General features: G+C 44.4%; 1 protein-coding gene across 1 annotated transcript in view; it reads left to right on the top strand.

The window, feature by feature from the left end:
* Nucleotides 1-19,999, top strand: part of LOC132865822 (titin-like) — a 107,815-nt gene that overhangs the window by 26,029 nt on the left and 61,787 nt on the right. The gene's annotated exons all lie outside the window — the stretch shown is intronic.

Below are 19,999 nucleotides of genomic sequence, written 5' to 3'. Positions count from 1 at the left end.
GGATGAGGCACAGGTCAATGCCATGACTGACAGGTTAGTAATTGAGTACAATGTTTTGAAATGTCAACAGACATGGAGGGCCAGTAGAATGACCGCTGTGCCCTGTCCAGCAATTTGGCTAAACCAAAGTGACCAGCACCAGGGTGACCATGTATGTGATGCAATATGTCGGGAATGAGAGATGTAGGGACCACTACCTGCGCTGCCCCATTGTGAGAATGCCCTTCTCATCAATAGCCCATTGATCACAGTGAGGTGACTGACCTGAAACCATATTTTTTCGAAGGTAGGGAGATGCCCCACGTAACTGCCACAATGGTGGTCATTGACCAGTTGTAATCCAAGACAAGGCCATGGCGATGTCTGGGTCTGCCTGTTGTTGCTCTGCAGTGTTCCACTCCATCTGAATTTGTATGTGGTTAGTAGTTGTAACAAGTCCCTGATGTGGTTGGAGTACAGAAGCACAGCAGGCGGGAGTTGATGTTCACTCACACACTTTATTTGATTTATTTTCCTTGCTTTTCAGCTTTTACTCGCTCACTCATAGATACACATGCCACATACACATGTGTTCTGGTCAGGAGAGCTCCTCTCTCTCTGTTCTCTTCCTCCTTTTCTATCCTCTGTCACTGCAACAACAGAGACACACAACATTAATTAATCACAGGTGCATTGACTTTGCCACTCACCATCCCTGGCCCCGCACTCCTTTCACAAACTGAGGCCAGGCCACGCCCCCGCTGCCACAGGAGTGATGTGGCCCTGAACTGAGTCTGTGTGGTGGGTGATGTCAACTGTCTGAGTAGCAGCATTTGAAGATTGAGACAGTGTGAGCTGAGAGGGGCTAGAACTTTCAGCGGCCTCCTGCTGTGGGCGGCAAGACATAGCATCAGCATTAAGATCTCTGTGCACTATGCACCAATCAGAGAGGGCTAACTCTCCTGACCACCAAGCTCTTTGGCCCGTGGGATCTTGGTGCAAGGGCAACTCCCTGGGACCCACCAAAGGCTTATGGTCAGTAGCTATGGTAAAAGGATGAGAGGTGAGATAATGGTGAAAATGCCAACAGCCCATACAATGACCCAAAGTTCACGATCAAATGTAGACCACGTTCTCTCTGATGCTGAGAGCAGATGACTGGCATATGAAATGATGTGTTCTTTGCCATCAAGCCATTGTGATGACACTGTGCCAACTGTCTAGAGTGAGGTGTCTGTGTTGAGGAGAAATGGTACAGTAAGATTTGGGAAAGCCATAATTGGTGGTGATAACGCCTGTTTCAAAGTTGTGAAAGCCCCCTCGGCTTCAGTGGACCAACTGAATGGCACCCCTTTGTGAGTAAGCCAGTGTAATGGCTGCAATGTGCACAAAATCTCGAATGAATCACTTATAACAGGGGTGTCAAACCTGATCCATAAAGGGCCTTGTGGCTGCAGGTTTTCATTCCAGCCATGCAGCAGCACACCTGACTTGGCTCATTCAATCAATTGAACTGTCTTCACACAGTCAAATACTTGCAGCCACACCCACCCTTGATTAAAGGGTGGGTGTGTCAGTTGATTGAATAAGCCAAATCAGGGTGCTGCTGCATGGCTGGAATGAAAACCTGCAGCCACACGGCCCTTTATGGATCAGGTTTGACACCCCTGACTTATAATATTAACACAGACCCAGGAACGCTCTAATTTCAGTGGCAGATTGTGGAACTGGCCACATAGCAACCTTCTCTGTGTTCGCAGGGTCAGGCTCAACATCATTACTGGAGACCCGATGACCAAGGAATGTGACTGAAGACCTCGCAAGGTGACATTTGGAAAGCTTAAGTTTTAGGCCTGCTCTACAGAACCACTGGAAGACCTCCTTTAGTTGTTGTAGGTGATGTGTGAAGGTGTCACTATAGACAATGATGTAATCTAAATAAATTAAGCAGATGCTCCAGTCGAAGCCATGAAGGACAAGCTCCATCAGGTGTTGAACGCTAGGAGGGGCATTGGACAGACCTATTGGCATCATCTGAAACTGATATAGACCTGCGCCTACAGAATAGGCTGTTTTTTTCTTTATCTGCAGGGTTAAGGGGTATTTGCCAATATCCAGCAGTCAAATCAATTAGGCTAAATATTTTAGCACCAGACAGCCAGTCCAATGTGTCATCAACCCGTGGAAGTGGGTGTGAATCTTTAATTGTAACCACATTTAGGCGGCAAAAGTCCACACAAAAACGGTGGGTACCGTCTTTCTTTTGGAGAAGCACCACACGTGGTGCCATGGGCTACAAGATTCCTCAATCACCCCTTGTTCTGAAAGCTTTGACACCTCCTGTTGTAAAATAGCCTGTGTCGCTGGAGAAGCTCTGTAGGGGCAGAGATTAATCAGTTTGGCATTACCAGTATTGATGTTATGTGTGATTCGGGATGTCTGTCCATAGTCATGTGGATGAGTGCTAAATGCATCAGAAAACTCTTTCAAGAGTTGCTGTAGTTGTGATTGTTCTTCTAAAGATAAGCATGCTTCATCCAAGGAGACTTGGGGTGTTGGGTGAGCTGGCTTGTCAGTCACTGTGATTGACGACACAACTGAATATTCATGGGTCACCCACATGACAGCAAAAAACAACAACAACAACAACAAAAACTGGCCTTTAGGGCATCCACCATCAAGGAGAATGGGTTCAGGAGTGGGGTTAACAACTCTAACAACCCCTTTGCCATCATGGATAGAGGTTAGCATCCTAGCCACAGCCAACTTCACTGTAGGGAATATATGCAGGTCTAATATGCCTATATAAGTGTCTGAGGGAATGGCAGGGACAGTACTGCTCATCACAGATATGGGTACGGCCATTTCAGACATAGGCAGGACAGTAACAGCGGAGATGGTTACCACTGCAACCTGAACATGGATAAAAAAGTGAGGTTGTGAGAGGGGAACTTCCATGTTGGAGAGCTGTAGACATGCCTGAGGCAGATTCACTACTGCGTGGTGTTTTGTGAGGAAATCCCAGCCCAAAATGAGTGGATGACTATCTGTGCATATATGAAAGATGTGAGGCAACATGACACCGCCTATATGTACAGGTGCAGTGACCATGCCTAAAATGTCGAGAAAGTGTCCAGTGACTGAAGAGGCTAAGGCTACATCCACACGACAACGGCAACGAGATGTTATTTAAAAATATATCGCGTCCAAATGGGCAACGATCAGTAAAATATCAGGTCCATATGGCAACGCAACGCTTGCTGAAAACGATGCAATACACATGCCACACCTCTAGTGGCGCTGTAAGACGGTCCCTTCGGAGACACCAGAACAATAGAAGTAGTAAGGACGCATGCGCATAAACTATTATGCACGAGACTTAATATTAGCCACAAAGTCAGGAAAATCTGTTCGTAAAATTACATTATAATGACCAAATACAATGAAAAGTATTTTTCCAGTCTCACCTGTGAAAGGTAATCCCATGTGATCTCATTTGGATGGCAAACCTGTTGGTACAGTTAAACGCAGCTAATCTTTATTCTCCGCTTTGACCTATCCAATATGGCGGCGAAGGTGATGTATGATTCTACGCGGAAGGCGGCGTCTTTAATGGTCCGGAATAAATTGAATGCTACACGTTGATGGATTAATTTGTTGTTTCTCACCTGTGAAAGGTAATCCCATGTGATCTCGTTTGGACGGTAAACCTGTTGGTACAGTTAAACGCAGCGCATGAATCTTTATTCTCCGCTTTGACCTATCCAATATGGCGGCGAGGATGACGTATGATTCTACGCGGAAGGCGGCATCTTTAATGGTCCGGAATAAATTGAATGCTACATGTTGATGGATTAATTTGCTCTTCTACACTCTTTTTGAGGAATGTATTGTAGGACTTAAACCAACATCTGAAGAGGTGAGATCGCTCCTTTTTTTCCCTATTTTTGCTGGTGGGATTGACTCTGCCCTAAGGGCAGAGTCTCTCTCTCTCTCTCACTTTGCACCATTACACAATAAATATTCACAGTGAAAATATTTTGTAAGCGCGTTTCATGAACCAAGTTATAGGATTTGTCGACAACTCGCATCGAGTTCGTTACACTTCTACCCGGCGTGAAGCACTCACAGTCATGTGGTTGTGACGTCATCGTAAACAAATCCATTCTACTCATCCAGACGACTTCACAACGGCAACGTTGCCAGATCTTTCCACTCTGGAACCCGTTCTCAAAAAGATTGCATTTTGGGCACCCAAAACGCCGGTGCCGTGTGGACGCCAGGCCTAAACGATAAGCAATTGTATCTGAGTCACCTGAATCCGTTGCCATGTGGACAGGGCCTAAGGTAAATGATTTAGTAATGGGCTGAGTGGATAAGGCCGGAATAGATTTCTGGCAGTTATATGTAATTAAGGAAAGGCCAGATAGGCCATGGGCCCAGGGCTTTGAACCGGTTCAAGGAACGAAAACGAAAACCGGGAACTTTTTCTATTTCACATGGAACAGAAACGAAACCAGAAACTTTATTATTTTTTATGTTCCGGAACAGAAACACTTATTAAAAATAATGGTAACCGGTTAATACCGGTTTTTATTTCGTTCCTCAAAGTTTCTGTAGCCTACAAATAGTCATTCTTCTCCTGCGCAAGTTTCTATGACCCGCTGGGGTTCACTTCCTGTGTGACGTTCGCTGATTGAATGGAGAGAGCGGGAAGGTGGACTGCTATCACGTCTCCATGTGATAATAAGTGAGTGAGTGCATTACTGAGTGTCTGAGCAAAGAAGAGCCTGAACGTTGCAACCTCCCTATTGGCTGTTTGTAAAAATGTATCAATTGTTGCCCTTCCCACAGGAATCATCGCGGACTCGAGAAACGAGACCTGACGAGTTAGTTCGTTGGTAGCAGAACAAAATGTCTGGACACAAATCGGGTTTTCAGAAAAGGAAAGAAAATAAACAGAGGGTCGAAAATACAAAAAAGGAGGCAGAAAATGCAAAAAGAGTTTTAAGGTAGGACAAATGGTTACTTTTCTGAGGCAGCCCGCCGTGGCTGCAGGCTTTCAGTTGTGTAATTGAATGGTTACTTTTCTGAGGCAGCCCGCCGTGGCTGCCTGCAGGCTTATTTATTATAGCCCATTTAGTTAAAATAGTTGATATAAAATGTTTATAGTTATGTGATGGTTGTCCTGATTTAGACTGTTTTTTTTTTTTGGGGGGGGGGGGGGGGGGGGGGTTGCACGATGTTGCACCCGGGTCCAGATTAGGGCAGAACCGGCCCTGGCTACATTTCAGGTGTAGTTTGTTTTATGTATGCATGTACTTGCATAGATGTGTACTTCCAATATGGCGCCTAACAAAATCTCGCGGCAGGGTGACATCATGCGGTAGCCCTCTATAGGGCCTGACTAGCCTTTGGAGGGGGTGTCGTGGCTCAGATGGCTAAGGCACCTTACCATAAATCCGGGGACCCGGGTTCGATTCCGGCCCGAGGTCATTTCCCGATCCCTCTCTTTCTCCCACTCGTTTCCTGTCTCTCTACACTGTCCTATCCAAAAAAAAAAAAAAAGACAAGCCTTTGGTAACACACTAAACGAATTATCTTTCATTTTTGGCACTTTTTCTGTTTGTGTAGATGGGAAGACATACTGAGAATCCAAATCGCCAACATTTGAAATAATAATTGTTTTGAATTATTTCTTGTCTTATTTAATGAAGGTTGTAATAGAATTAGCCTACATTTGGCTTAAGCTGGATGAGACAGAGACATAATTTTATAGCCATTTGTTAAACAGCTGACAGGGAACGTAATTAACCGTTCCGGGAACGAATTTTTTTTTGTTCTAACCGGTTCGGGAACGTCCATTTAATGGTGGAACCCAAAACCGGAAACGTTAAAATTCCGTTTTTGTTCGGAACGAACCAATAGGAAAAAAATTCTGGTTCAAAGCCCTGCATGGGCCCAGTAAGGTCCACATGCATCCCCCCCACAACTCTACAAAACAAGATTTTTTTTAAAGCATTGGGGTCCTCTGAACATGAAATCAACTGGTAACAGTAAATATATTGGTTCTCACTATTCATTTTCCTCAAATATTGGATCGCGCTCCCAAAACGTTAAATTTTCGCCAATACTGTGCCATAATTTTTGTCCGCGTTATGACTTCCACTCTTGTGGCTCACCATGGTCTGATTACCATATGTAATATATCAAAAGAAAGGTAATTGTTTACTGGTTAAGATGATATATGTCAAGTTTAGATCTGATGGTGCTAAGTATTTTAAAATTTAGACCTAACAGTTGTACCCCACTTTTCCCTGTGCTATCCCGAAGAATCGGTGAAAATTTTAATTCCACATAATACCAAGCCACAATGAACTTAATAAACCACATTAATATATTTAGTGACAATTTACATTAAAATATCTTTCATTTGATACCATACATAGCTTCTTACCATAGCAAGTCTGCCAAATATGATACTCATGAAAAACGACTGTATTGCCAAAAGATGCTTTTATATTTTCACATTGGTCTACATTCATACTATATATAGCAATATAAGCTCAATACCTGTTTATGCCATGGACCACTTTGGTGCATGTAAAAACCATTATTTTGAACTCAGTGTTCATTTAAACATATTAGGGAATATGTAAACTAAACACCTGGTTAGGCCAACAGAAAAGTATTCACAAAACTATATATCATAACTTGGCACATCATTGAAACATTTTTGCAATTCAGCACTGCTTTAGGTTATTAAACATTTTCAGGAAAAGATCATACTAATTTTGGACACTTGCAAAATTTAAACAAGAAACAATATCATAACACTGAAATAACATGAATTATGCACAAACAACAGATGGACTGTGTGATTGCAATACAGAGTTCGCTACTCGTCTTAACTATTTCAACTTAAATGATACAGTTAATTGTCTTTAGGCTGGAAAGTAAAACTTAAATATGGAAAGTATACGACCTGGTGATTCCCTTGCACACGACAGGTAAATCTGCTTCATACTTGATATGCTTGTAGCCTTGTAAGTGAATCTGAATGAAGCATTAGTACACAAAACAATGTCAATAAAATGAACACTTCATTGCTGCTTCACCTTCCATTGAAACTGTACTGTTTTTATATATTGAGAATTATTGTAATCACTACAATCATATTATAAGATTGTCTGATTGTCGTCATCTGGCAGACTTGGTATGGTAAGACGCTATGTATGGTATCAGATGAAAGGTATATTCATGTAAATTGTCCCTAAATATATTAATATTGTTTATTAAGTTAATTGTGGCTTGGTATTATGTGGAATTAAAATTTTCACTGATTGTTCGGGATAGGGCAGGGACAAGTGGGGTACAACTGTTAGGTCTAAATTTTAAAATACTTAGCACCATCAGATCTAAACTTGACATATATCATCTTAACCAGTAAACAATTACCTTTCTTTTGATATATTACATATGGTAAATCAGACCATGTCACAATAGCTAGCCGCTGTGCTCGGGGATCAGGTCGTTGAGGCCCCTGCCTTTGACTGCCGCCCAATCCACACTGCACCAGCCCCCTACGGCTACCTCTGTGGGTGGTGAACCCACAGGAGGTCGGGCCCACATCACTGCTTCGGGCTGAGCACAGCCAGGCCCTGTGGGCAAAGGCCTGGCCACCAAGCGCTCACATACGAGCCCCAACCCCAGGCCTGGCTCCAGGGTAGGGCCCTGGCTGTGCCATACCAGGCGATGTCACGGTCCTTGATAGATTGTTATCCATAAGGGGTTTTGGTGAACTGCTCTTAGTCTGGTCTGTCACCTTGGACCTGTCTGCCTTGGGAGACCCTAACAAGGGCATAATGCCCCCAACAACATAGCTCCTAGGAACATGCACAGCTTGGGCTCCTGAACCCAGCTCCTCGAGAAGGGCTGGACTCTCCACTTCTCTGGAATTGCCCATGGTGAATGGCGGCAAGCTGGTGTGGGCTTGTTTATAGCTCCCCAGCTCAGCCGCCATGTGTTGGAGTTTATCCCAGTGAACAACAGGGTCGCCTCTCTGCGCCTTAGGATCAGGGAGAGGGCTCTTGCTGTTGTTTGTGCCTACGGGCCGAATAGCAGTATAGAGTACCCAGCCTTCTTGGAGTCCCTGGGAGAGGTACTGAGAGGTGCTCAGACTGGGGACTCCATTGTTCTACTGGGGGACTTCAACGCTCATGTGGGCAATGACAGTGACACCTGGAGGGGCTTGATTGGGAGGAACGGCCTCCCCGATCTGAACCCGAGTAGTGTTTTGTGAGTAGTGTTTTGTTATTGGACTTCTGTGCTAGTCACGGTTTGTCCATAATGAACACCATGTTCGAGCATAGGGGTGTCCATAAGTGTACATGGCACCAGGATACCTTAGGTCGGAGGTCGATGATCGACTTTGTCATTTCATTGGATCTCTGGCCCTATGTCTCGGACACTCGGGTGAAAAGAGGGGCTGAGCTGTCAACTGATCACCACCTGGTGGTGAGTTGGATCCACTGGCAGAGGAGGAAGCCAGACAGACCTGGCAGGCCCAAATGTATGGTGAGGGTCTGCTGGGAACGTCTGGCCGAGCACTCTGTCAGGGAGGTCTTTAACTCCCACCTCCGGGAGAGCTGCTCCCAGCTTCCGAGGGAGGCGGGGGACATTGAGTCTGAGTGGACTATGTTCTCTGCCTCCATTGTTGATGTGGCTGTTCGGAGCTGTGGCCACAAGGTCTCCGGTGCCTGTCGTGGCGGCAATCCCCAAACCTGGTGGTGGACACCGGAAGTAAGAGATGCCGTCAAGCTGAAGAAGGAGTCCTATCAGGCCATGTTGGCCTCCGGGACTTCTGAGGCAGCTGATGGGTATTGGCAGGCCAAGCGTGCCGCAGCTCGGGCAGTTGCGGAAGCAAAAACTTGGAACTGGGAGGAGTTCGGTGAGGCCATGGAGGGGGACTATCGGTTGGCCTCGAAGAAATTCTGGCAAACCATCTGGTGCCTCAGGAGGGGGAAGCAGTATTCTGCCAACACTGTTTACAGTGCGGGTGGGGAGCTGTTGACCTCGACTGGGGACATTGTCGGGCGGTGGAAGGAATATTTCGAGTATCTCCTCAATCCCACTGTCACGTCTTCCATTGAGGAAGTGGAGGCTGATGACTCAGAGGTGGACTCATCCATTACCCAAGCCGAAGTCACTGAGGTGGTTAGCAAGCTCCTCGGTGGCAAGGCACCGGGTGTGGATGAGATCCGCCCTGAGTATCTCAAGTCTCTGGATATTGTGGGGCTGTCTTGGCTGACGCGCCTCTGCAACATTGTGTGGTGGTCGGGGACAGTGCCTCTGGAGTGGCAGACTGGGGTGGTGGTCCCTCTTTTTAAGAAAGGGGACCGGAGAGTGTGCTCCAATTATAGGGGAATCATACTTCTCAGCCTCCCAGAGAAGGTTTACTCCAGGGTACTGGAGAGGAGAATTCGGCCAATAGTCAAACCTCAGATCCAGGAGGAACAATGCAGTTTTCTTCCTGGTCGCGGAACACTGGACCAGATCTATACCCTTCATAGGGTGCTCGAGGGTTCATGGGAGTTTGCCCAACCAGTCCACATGTGCTTTGTGGATTTGGAGAAGGCATTCGACCATGTCCCTCATGGTATTCTGTGGGGGGTGCTTCGGGAGTATGGGGTTCGGGGCTTTTTTGCTAAGGGCTGTCCGGTCCCTGTACGAACGGAGCAGGAGTCTGGTTCGCATTGCCGGCAGTAAGTCAGACCTGTTCCCAGTGCATATTGGACTCCGGCAGGGCTGCCCTTTGTCACCGGTTCTGTTCATAATCTTTATGGACAGAATTTCTAGGTGCAGCCAGGGGCCGGAAGGAATCCTGTTTGGGAACCACAGGATTTCATCTCTGCTTTTTGCAGATGATGTTGTCCTGTTGGCTTCTTCAAACCTAGACCTTCAGCATGCACTGGGGCGGTTTGCAGTCGAGTGTGAAGCGGCTGGGATGAGAATCAGCACCTCCAAGTCCAAGGCCATGGTTCTCGACCGGAAAAGGGTGGCTTGCCCTCTCCAGATTGGTGAAGAAGTCCTGCGTCAAGCGGAGGAGTTTAAGTATCTCGGGATCTTGTTCACGAGTGAGGGAAGGATGGAGCGTGAGATCGACGGGTGGATCGGTGCGGCCTCCGCAGTGATGCAGTCGCTTTACCGGTCCGTTGTGGTGAAGAAGGAGCTGAGCTGAAAGGCGAAGCTCTCGATTTACCAGTCGATCTACGTTCCGACTCTCACCTATGGTCATGAGCTTTGGGTAATGACCGAAAGAACAAGATCGCGGATACAAGCGGCCGAAATTAGTTTCCTTCGCAGGGTGGCTGGGCGCTCCCTTAGAGATAGGGTGAGAAGCACAGTCACTCGGGAGGAGCTCGGAGTAGAGCCACTGCTCCTCCACATCGAGAGGAATCAGCTGAGGTGGCTTGGGCATCTCTTTCGGATGCCTCCTGGAGAGTGGCTGGGAGAATCAGTGTGGTAAGCTGTAGTGGATCTATAGTGGGCAGTGGTAGGAGGGTGGCCATGAAAAGACTCACATGTGTAGTAAGAGGAAGCATAGCAATGATGATGTGAGTAGGCATCCTCACAGCAGGGAGGTTGATGGGTGTGCCATCGTCCTGGAGAGTGGTGCTGAGGTGGAGAGTGGTCATCACGAGATAAGGGACGCTGTGGTGACATGCAGGATGAGGCATAGCTCTCTGATGAGTGGCACAGACTGCGGACCTCATTGGGTCGGTGGTGGCTAATGTGATGGGTTGTGTAGTCAGCAGCTGCACAAGCATGTTGTGGATGCTTAATCCTGGTCACCTCCTGGCGAAGGCTGGAGAATTGCCTTGAGAGTTGATCCAGTCAGTCATCAGATGTCTTCATTTAAAAGTGGTGTAAGGCCTTGAAATCAGCACACAGTTCAGTGATAGCAGCCATTAATTCAGCACTAGGTGTTAATGCAGGACTGGATGATGTGGTTTGATCAACAGTCACTGGCATAACAGGAGAAGGAGAGGCTATACTAATAGCTAACTGACCCCTTTCACACTGTGTGGCCACTTTAAGAGCAGCTTCCAAAGTTAGCGCGCCATGCTCATGGATTTTGAGCTGGAATGATGAGTTCAATCAAGTCACAAAACACCAAAAACCTTCAGAACTCTTTCCTCATGCATCATAGTTAAGAAAAGCTTCAGCCACCAGTGTAGTCAGTTCAGCAGCATAAACTGCAAGGGGCTCATTGGGTTTGCACGGGTGTGAATTGAGATATGTCTGAAAAGTGGCTATGAAGGGCTGTCTATTTAAAACAGCAGTCAAATTAGCTTTAACTTGGGCAAAATCAGATTTGATTGCAGTCAAAAGAGTCTGCCTATATGAAAATGCAGGACCACTTAGCTTTGTAGGCAATAATTTAGCTTTATCCAAGTGCCAACGCGACACAGCCAATGCAACCTCAAATCTTTGATTCCAGGAGTGAAATGGCTCAGTTCCATCTCCAGAAAAAGGATGGAGATCAATCCAAAATGGCACATGCGAGTTCGTGTCCTGTGGTTGAGGCATTGGGTTAGCAGCAGGTCTGTGTCCCTCCTCAGCAGCAGCAATGTATTCCTTGTCTAACATAATTCTGTGTCAGAAAAGAAAATGAAACAGAATAGCCTGGCTAACTAACTGATAACTCACAGCTACGTGGCAAAAACAGCCCAACTTACAACAAAATGTGAAGAAAACATGCATAGAGGAAAACATCCGTGCAGGTGATAGCGGAGAAGGAGGGAAAAAATTCCTATCACATTAATAAAAACTCACCATCGTTGCTATCACTGTAATGTTAAGTTCTGGGGGGGCATAAAACACGACCAAACACAGAGTTGCATTGTATCTGGAACTCTTGAAGTTTATTTTTACCTCAAAGTATACAACCATTTCTAAAGAGCTGCTCACCACTCGAGGTTAGCGATCAAAAACAAAATGTCAGCACTCCATTGGTTTTGTACTCCAACATCCCATTCTTCTTCTGCCCTTCCTGGTTCTTAAGTCCCATTTCAAAATGAAAGTCCTTGCACATTTTAAGTGCTACATTTGGAAAATAACCAACTTCCGGGTGCTATTGGAGCATCCATCATACAAGTCACGACTACTCCTATTGTCAGAACTGCTGTTAGAGAAAATGAATCAACAAGTGCTGTGAAAATCTTTGAAATTTCCCTTCATAAAATGTGCATAAAACAGACCTAATGGTTAGAGAATCAGCTTCGAGACCAAAAGTTCTCCGGTTTGATTCCCAGGACCAGCAGGACTGGTTGAAGAGCCCTTGAGCAAGGCCCCAAACCCCAAACTGCTCCCCAGGCTGCTCTGGGTATGTTGTATGTCACTCTGGATAAGAGCGTCTGCTAAATGCCATTAATGTGATGTCATATGCTTGTGATGGCGGAATGAAGCTTTCACACCATTGTTATCAAAAAAGAGTTAATTTCTCAAAGCTTTTTATCACAGCATGTCGTAGTGACACCCAGTGGTCAGATGCAAGAAATTCAGCTTTTATTGCATTGAATCTTTTATATCATGGGGGGGGATTTAGTAAGAAAGATTACACTTGTTCTTCTGTCTAAACACCAGGTGGAGATGAGTCGAATGACATCAGTGTACATCACATGAAGTATTTCACACCACTGTAAAACTGATTAAGAATGCGACGTGATGATCCAAATGCAGTTCACCTTCAAAATGAAAGTTAAATAAGCTTATGAAGGTTGGAGTGATAATTATGGAGATGAGTCATTAAAAAGGAACAAATTTTAAATAATTAGTTTTCTTTATTTTCAGACATGTAAAAGCTTTTTATCTTTACCTGACATGTTTCGACGGTGTAACTTCCGTCTTCATCAGAGGGTCACCCTCTGATGAAGACGGAAGTTACACCGTCGAAACATGTCAGGTAAAGGTAAAAAGCTTTTACATGTCTGAAACAAAAGAAAACTAATTATTTTGATTTAAGAAGAAGACATAATGAACGTAATATATTTATTTAAGGAACAAATTTAGTTTTGCACATAAAAAAATGGAGATATTTGAAATGCACTTTCCTTAACTTGGTCATTCCCAACCACCTTCAGAGGTGTGTCCCACTTTGACCTTGGGACATCCAGTCCATACTTGGCACATATGTTTATGGTCACTATGCAGCCCACTTGGTTACGCCGTTCCATCTACACTGTTCCTGCTAGTATCTTACACCCTGCTGTTATATACTGGATTGTCTCAGAGCCATCTTTGCACAGTCTACACCTGGGGTCCTGCCTCGTGTGGTAAATCCCAGCCTCAATTGAACTTGTGCTGAGGGCTTGTTCCTGTGCAACTATGATTAGTGCCTCTGTGCTGTCTTCCAGTCCAGCTTTATCCAGCCACTGGTAGGATTTTTCAATATCAGCCACTTCTTCTACCTGCCGGTGGTACATCCCCTGCAGTGGTTTGTCTTTCCATGGTGGTTCCTCTTGCACTTCCTTCCCGGGTTTCTGCTGCCTGGGGCCATCTCCTTGATGCACTCATGGGTCTTTGTTGTTTCTTCCTGGATAGTGGCTCTGACACTCACTAATCCTTGGCCTCCTTCACTCCTCTTAGTGTATAGCCTCAGGATGATGGACTTGGGGTGAAATCCTCTGTGCAATGTCAGGAGTTTTCTTGTTCTGATGTCAGTGGCCTCTATCTCCTCCTTTGGTCAGCTTATTATGCCAGCAGGGTATCTGATGACTAGCAGGGTGGAGGTGTTGATGGCCTGCACCTTGTTCTTCCCATTCAGCTGACTAGTCAGGACTTGCATTATGCTTTGTAGGTATTTGGCTGTCACTGCTTTCCTAGCGGCCTCTTCATGGTTGCCATTAGTCTACAAGATTCCAAGGTAGTTGTAGCTATCTTCCATGTCTACTATTATGTCATCTGGTAGCACTACCCCCTCATTTCTAACTGCCTTCCCTCTCCTTGTTACTGTCCAGGCACACGTGTCTAGTCTGAATGACATTCTGATGCCATTGCTGTAGCTCCTGGTCATGTGGATCACTGATTCGATGTCTCACTCAGACCTGGCATACAGCTTGATGTCATCCATGTAAAGGTGGCTGATGGTTGCTCCATTTTGTAGCCTGTATCCATAGCCACTCTTGGTGATGATCTGGCTGAGGGGGTTCAGTCCTATGTAGAACAGCAGCAGGGAGAGGCCATCTCCTTGGGATATGCCACATTTGATGGTGACCTGTCTTATTGGCTTGAAGTTGGCCTCTAGGGTTGTTTTCCACAGTCTCATTGAGTTCTTGATGAAGGTTCTGAGAGTCCTGTTGACATTGTACAATTTCAAGCATTCCAGGATCCATGTGTGGGGCATTGAGTCATAGGCTTTCTTGCAGTCTTGTAGTGTACATATGTTTACAACCCCAATTCCATAAATTTGGGACACCCAGTAAAACGTAAATAAAAAACAGAATATGATGATTTGCAAATCTTGGAAACACTATATTTCATTGCACATCGTACAAAGACAACATTTCAAAATGTTGAAACTGAGAAATTGTATTGTTTTTTGAAAAATATATGCTCATTTTGAATTTGATGTCAGCAACATGTTTCAGAAAAGTTGGGATAGGGTCATGCACGTATTTTATTGCAATAAACTTGATTCCGATGGAAACATTAACCAGCATGTTTGCTTTAAAAATGCTCACAGGCCAAACAGTCTCCTTTCTCAGCTTAATTCATGGTTAAAAATGTGCTTCACTGCTGCTTTAGTTCTTCCAGAGTAATAGTTGCGTCATGCTGAGAGGCGTTTTGAGAGAGTAAAATGTAAATCAGGAAATAAATTCAGCTCCTTGAGTAGATCTGACCAGCTGATGAGTAGTAATGTAAATCCACAGCTGACTTCATCACTGAGGCCAGATTAACAAAATTGTACTGTTGCAGAAAAGAAGAAAGAAATGGTGGAAATGGTGTTGTCAAGAGCACTTTTTAAATAGAGGATATCATTCAAGCATGAAGCTGTAGAGCAGCTGTTCATTCCCTGTGGAAAATGCAAATGACTTCTTCACATTTGAGTCAAAAAGTACCTCTGCAAATGCTCCGCCTCAGTCATTATGATACTGATTTCTCTGCTTCAGTGACGATACTGTGCCAATTTTTAAAGAGTATGTTTAATATTTTGTTTATTTCAAGATTTTATTTTTTGTTAATCGAAAAAAAAATTCTGGTAGATTTTGTGTCTTTCTTTTTCGGAGTATTTTCTCAATTTCAGAAGAAGTGTCTACTTCAGCAAAAAGAGGAAATAAAATGCTGTGTTTATGCACAACAGGATGAGCAACACGCCTTAACCACACACTATTTCTTTCACGGTTTTCTTTATTCTCTGGTCTGCCTGTTGGACATGAGGGTCGAGTAGGCATGGTAAGAAAAAAAAATTCATGCTTTTTAGCTATTAAATTCACTCATTAGTCCATCCATCCATTATCTGTAGCTGCTTATCCTGCACTCATTAGTTTAATATCTATTTTTCCTGAACATAGAAAGCCTTAGTCCTGTGATGACCTGGCGACTTGTCCAGGGTGTACCCCGCCTTTCGCCCGTAGTCAGCTGGGATAGGCTCCAGCTTGCCTGCGACCCTGTAGAAGGATAAAGCGGCTAGAGATAATGAGATGAGATGAGATGAGATGAGATGAGATGAGATGAGATGAGATGAGATGAGATGAGATGAGATGAGATGAGATGAGAGAAAGCCTTAGTGGTAATATTATTTTCAGTGCACTTGTCTTTTCTTTGACTAAGTTTATTATTTTCAGCAACTTTTACTGATTGCCTGTCAGTGCTGGTACATATGGAGATATTATATCAATACTGGGATAAATTACGTCTGATATTTTGTGGTACTGGTTGTAAAAATGCACTTTCTGTTGAAGTGATGAATTCAGAAAAAAGGAAACTATATGGTGTGTTTATTCAAAATATCAACAACACATCTTAAGGCTATTAAATCATGTGTGAAAATGATTCCTCATGCTCCCTGAACCACTCTTTCATAATGAAACTTGGCATTGTCATCCTGGAATATGTCCGTGCCATCAGGCAAGAAAACTTGTGTCCAGTGTCCATTGATGTGTCCCTGGTCATTCAGTACATTCAGTTATCAGCTGACTCCATTTTATTGCCACATTGCTGAGTCTCGACCTGACCAACTGAATCAACCCCAGATCATAACACTGCCTCTGGAGACTTGTGCAGTGGACATTATACATGATGGGTGCATTGTTTCATGTGCTTCCCTTCTTACCCTGACACGCCCATCACTCTAGAAGAAGGTCAACCTGGACTCATCAGACACATCAGAAAAAGTTGGGATGGTGTGGAAAATGCAAATAAAAAAGAAAGCATTGCTTTCTAAATGTACTTTGACTTGTACTTCAACAAGGAGAAGGAGAGGCTAGAGGGTCAGTTAGCTATTAGTATAGCCTCTCCTTCTCCTGTTATGCCAGTGACTGTTGCTCAAACCACATCATCCAGTCCTGCATCAACACCTAGTGCTGAATTAATGGCTGCTATGACTGAACTGCATGCTGCTTTCAAGGCCTTACACCACTTTTAAGAGAAGACATCTGATGACTGACTGGATCAACTCTCAAGGCAATTCTCCAGCCTTCGCCAGGAGGTGAGCAGGATTATGCGTCCACAACATGCCTGTGCAGCTGCTGACTACACAAGCCATCACATTAGCCACCACCGACCCAATGAGGTCCACAGTCTGCGCTGCTCATCAGACAGCTATGCCTCATTCTGCATGTCACCACAGCGTCCCTCATCTCATGATGACCACTCTCCACCTCGGCAACACTCTCCAGGACAATGGCACACCCATCAACCTCCCTGCTGTGAGGATGCCTACTCACATCATCATTGCCACTCTCCCTCTTACTACTCATGTGAATCTTTTCATGGCCACCCTCCAACCACTGCCCACTATTGATCTACTACAGCTGACCACAGTGATTCTCCCAGCTGCTCTCCTTCTTGGGAGTGGCAGTCTTGCCCTGTAGCTCACTCTTCCCATGCTAATCATGCCACATACTCCCATAGCCCTCGCTCACCCTCTCCACACCCTCACCACAAACACACTACATATGCAGACTCTCATCCACCTCCACAGTCTTATGGCCATCCCCAACATTACTGTAGGTCCCCCAATTGGCGCATGCACTTTTCTACAGACACAAGTGATCAGGGAAACTACTAGGGGCTGTCATGGCAGACCGCATGGCTGATAATCTCACCCCAATGGTCCACCCTAACACACATGGCTCTGAGTGTGTTCCCCCTATGCCACACATACAACGCACCATATCTGTCACAGAGCTACATGCTCTGCTTGACACAAGCTCTGGCCTTTCCTTAATTACATATAACTGCCGTAAATCTATTCTGGCCTTATCCACTCAGCCCATTACTAAATCATTTACCTTAGCCTCTTAAGTCACTGGACACTTTCTCGACATTTTAGGCATGGTCACTGCACCTGTACATATACCGTAGGCGGTGTCATGTTGCATTGGAATGAAGAAGAATGAAGGTGAGCCATAGCAAAACAGAATACATGTGCATCAATGAGAATGGGGATGAGAGTGTAGTGAAGATGCAAGGAGTAGACATAAAACAAGTTGGTGAATTCAAGTACCTGTGGTCAACTGTTCAGGAAAATGGGGGCTGCGATAGTGAGGTGAGAAAGAGAGTGCAGGCAGGGTGGAGCAGTTGGAGAAGGATTTCAGGAGTCATTTGTGATAGGAAAGTCCCAGCAAAAGTGAAAGGTAAGATGTATAAGACAGTAGTGAGATCAGCTGTGATGTACAGTATGGATTGAAGACCGTACCCTTAACGAAGAGACAGGAGGCAAAGTTGGAGGTGGCAGAGTTGAGGATGTTAAGGTTTGCGATGGGAGTGACGAGGTTGGACAGGATAAGGAACAAGCACATCAGAGGAACAGCACATGTGGAGAGCTTGGGAATTAAGCAAAGAGAGATGAGACTGAGACGGTACGGGCACATCCTGAGAAGAGATGCAGAGCATGTGGGAAGGAGAATGTTGAGGATGGAGCTGCCAGGCAAATGAAAACGAGGAAGGCCAAAGAGGCGATACATGGATGTGGTGAGAGAGGACATGAAAATGGCAGGTGTGGTAGAGAAGGATGCAGAAGACAGGCAGCAATGGAGACGAAAGATCCGCTGTGGAGACCCCTAATCGGGAGCAGCCAAAAGAAGAAGAAGAAGAGGTTTAGCTCAATTTCAAGCAATGAGTGAGGCTGTTTATTTATGAAGGGTTTACGTCATCATTTAGATATACTGTAGATGATAAAAATACTGAATGCTTGTTGTATCGCATTACGGAGCACAGAAGTTCTCATAGTAAGATAAAATAGACCACACAATCTGATAAAAACCCATAATACCTATAAATTACTTATTTTAAAGTTAGACCAAGTTTTAAACAGTGTGTACAGTGTGTTTGGTGATTTGGGGGGGGGGGGGATTCACTTCCTCGGTTGCTGGGCACCTGGTTAATTTGTTCACACATTGGACTGAGGTGTTAAAATGTCCTGTACACAATATATATGATGTAATTTTTACTCTGGTGCAGACACAATCTTGCAGATGCATGAGCACGTGTTTGAAAATGGTTGGAAAGTTTTTGTGGCTTAATTCATGAAAAAAAATCTGGTGTAAATAATTTGCTTTTGCATCAAATGTCTATCACAGTTGAGGCGAAAACTCTCTGCTTCAGCGCTAGTCTCATCAGGTTTATATTTATGTATCGGTCATATATATTGAGCAAACATCAAGAGTATTTTCTTTTAGATTCATTCAGAGATGTGTCTCTTTTATCTCTTCTCTTCTGTGTACTTTCTTCTGTTTAGAAGAAGGGACTAATGCAGCAAAAAGAGGAAACCAAGTGGTGTGTTAATGCAAACATCTGCAACACGTCTTAACCACACACTCATTTTCTCACACATTTCTTTATTCCTTGTTTGTTTGCTGGACATGAGGGGCGAGAACGCACAGTAAGAACACATTTATGTTTAATATGCTTTAATTGCCAAATTTCCTCATTATGTGTACATTTCCTGAACATAGAGAGGCTCAGTGTTGATTATTTTAATGCAGTTGTAGTTTGTCGTGTTAAATTTGGAACTATGTGACTTTTGGTAACTTTTGCTGATGACGTATCTGTGCTGGGAATGATGGATATACAGCATAATACTGATTTCTGAGAGATTATGTCTGAGATAATTGTGCATTTTTATGGATTTTTATCACAATTTCAATCTGTGAATGTTAAAATATTTTTATTGAATATTTAAAATGGTAAAATGTCACATTTCCCCCATATTTTTCATGGTTCCTTATTTTCCTTGATGAATAATGATGTTTATAGTTAATGAAACAATATGACATGAGCTAGAATGCTGTTATAGTGAATATCGGCGTGGCTGTGACCCAGCCGTAGGGACGAAGCGGCAGATAAACAGGATATAAAAAATATAACAGATAGAAAGGATTGCAAGTGTGACGGATCTGTTACTAAGGAATTAATATCAAGTAACTGACATGTCAGACACAATCTGGCCAAATATTTTGGTTATTTTTGCTCCGTCAATGGAAATAGTTACCAAAGAAGCCACAGTAGCATGTTGCCATGGTGATGCACAGACCAACTGACAGGCCACAGCAACTGTCATCACTGGTGTTTTTTTAGTTTTTTTTTTCCCCCTGACAGTTTCTTCAGAAGTCTTTAGTGATGTATTCTGTGTACCTGAAAATGTCTGCAAGTCTGGTCTGTAGTTTGATTTGGTCTTGTGGCCCCACCCCTATTGTCATGTTTCTGAGCCCTGCTACAGGAATAATGTAATCTTAGTTCTTTTGTCTGAGAGAGTATTTTCCTGCTTTAACACACTCACGTCTGCTTTGTTCAT

The sequence above is a fragment of the Neoarius graeffei genome, chromosome 18, assembly GCF_027579695.1.
Source record: "Neoarius graeffei isolate fNeoGra1 chromosome 18, fNeoGra1.pri, whole genome shotgun sequence".
In the NCBI taxonomy this organism is placed as follows: domain Eukaryota; kingdom Metazoa; phylum Chordata; class Actinopteri; order Siluriformes; family Ariidae; genus Neoarius; species Neoarius graeffei.
This window is presented reverse-complemented; position numbering and strand designations above follow the sequence as displayed.